Source organism: Palaemon carinicauda, chromosome 1, assembly GCF_036898095.1.
Source record: "Palaemon carinicauda isolate YSFRI2023 chromosome 1, ASM3689809v2, whole genome shotgun sequence".
Classification (NCBI taxonomy): domain Eukaryota; kingdom Metazoa; phylum Arthropoda; class Malacostraca; order Decapoda; family Palaemonidae; genus Palaemon; species Palaemon carinicauda.
In genome coordinates, this window is record NC_090725.1 from 230,543,259 (window position 1) to 230,545,758 (window position 2,500).

Sequence of the window (2,500 nt, forward strand, 5' to 3'; positions counted from 1 at the left end):
AATAACATCTGTACGAAAGATAGCGGACATAAAGTAACCTCCAGTATTGGTTTTACTCTGTCAATGGTAATTAAAAGAATAATCCTCATTCAGTATAGGGAAAAAATCCACTAAGAAAAACATGTTTTTAAAAGTATGGTTGAACTATGCCACTTCAGTTAACACTTTGAAAGAACTGTGCTAAGGAAAATAATAATTCCTTTTAATTACCTGTCTCTCTTCATAGCTTATATATGACAGATCTATTTTAATGTTGTTACTGACCGAAGATATTTTACATACTTAACTCATTACTTCTCATATATAGCCAACTGTAATTTATTCATTTCCTTTCCTAACTAGGCTATTTTCTCTGTTGGAGCTCTTGCTTTTCCAACTAGGATTATAGATGAGGTAGTAATAATAAAAATATTCATTTACTTCCATATAAAATTTCACTTAATATTTCGGACGGTTTTGAACATGTCACACTCATCATGCTTTTTTAACTCCAGAAAAGAAAGAATTAATAAAGGATGACAAAAGCATCAGAATAAACATTTCCTTTTGATTGAAAGCCAACCAACAAAAATTATACGATTGTATGATGAAAATAAATTCATAGCCATTATTCTTTAAATCAGTATTTGTTATAAAATAGAAACACATCCATATATCATTGTGAACTACTAATCTAAATATTAGACTCACAGTCTCCCACTAGAAAGCTGGGAATCTTTCTTCTCTTTCTTTGAATTCTTTAAGATTTCTGCTCCGAGGACTCGCAAGGGTGTGCCGGACACCTTCCTAGTCATCGAATAACACCCACACCCACGCCTTAAGGACGCCTCATTTCTCACGGAAGATTTTCAGTCCAGTCCCTTAATTACACCCATCTAACCACATCCCCTCCCCCATCTTTTCTGTTTTATCTTGAGAAGTATTTTTTTATTTCTGTCTAATAATGTGGGATCCCTTTCCTCTTTATTTTTGGTCTTTTCTAGGGGACATGATAATTTCATAACCTCTAATCTTTAAAAGTTTTCATTATCTTCGTCTCTGGTTGTATATCTTTATACTGGCATTTTCGGTAGCTGGAAAATATTAATTACCTCCGGACTCAGACTTGTGGCCTCCTTCAGTTATAGTCTCAGACGGTCTAAGCAGACCTAAATAATATTTTCAGTTTATAAATTGAGACCATTTGTCTGATTTTGAGTTGACTTCTGGAAGCTTTCCATTATTTCAATTCTGGGTCTATATTCCGTCACATTAAGTTGATTGAAATCTCGAAACCATTTATTGTTATTTTGGATCCTTAAGTTATTTTCAATCTCAATGTAGAAACCTTCGTAGTAGGCTTGAAACCTCTTCGCTAATTTTGGTAAAAGTCCAGAACATTAATCAAATTTCCATCTCAACAACATCAGTTTTATTCAGTTTCCATTTGTTTTTGTTTCGTTCTACAATAATACGTAGTAGGTTGCCCAGGGTACCAGCCACCCGATGAGATACTAAAGCAAAAGAGTTATTGGATCCTTTCACTAGCCAGACAGTATTACATTGGATCCCTCGTTACGGCTCATTTTCCATTCTCTACAAATACACCTAATAGTCTGGCCTATTCTTTACACATTCTCCCATGTCCTCATACGCCTGACAACAATGAGATTACCACAATTCTTCACTCAAAGGGTTATCTACTGCACTGTAATTGTTCAGTGGTTACTTTCCTCTCGGTAAAGGTAGAAGAGACTCTTTAGCTATGGTAAGCAATTATTCTAGGGGAAGGATACTCCAAAATCAAACCATTGTTCTAAAGTCTTGGGTAGTGCCTCAGTCTCTGTAATATGGTATTCAACTCTCTTGGGGTAGAGTTCTCTTGCTTTAGGGTACACTCGGCCACACTATTCCATCTTGTTTTCTTTATCGTGTTTTTTCTTTATATATATATATACATATATATATATATATATATATATATATATATATATATATATATATATGAAATATCTAATTTAATGTAGTTACTGATCTCAAAATATCTTATTTTGATTGTTATCACTTCTACTGAAGTTTATTTATTTCCTTGTATCCTTTCCTCAATGGGCTATTTTTCCCTGTTGGAGCCCTTGGGCTTTTGGGATCCTGCTTTTTCAACTAGTGTTGTAGCTTACCTTGTATTAATAATAATAATAATAATAATAATAATAATAATAATAATAATAATAATAATTTGCCTTCCTCGTTTTCAAGTCTAAATTGCTGGTCTCCATTAATTCTATGTAATTTTCTGTTTTTTTTTTTTTAATCTTGATAGAAATTCTTTACTAATAGAGTCCGAGAATGAGACAGGTTTGCAAAATCAAGTTCCTACACGACCAAACTGAGAAACCACGAATGGGGATAGGAATGTCAATAGCGTTCAAAGAAATCTCTATCAAGATCACGTCAATACTTCCCCTTTTAAAAAGAGGTAGGCTAAAGCATCGAAGAATAAAAGGTAAAGGCCTGCAAAAAA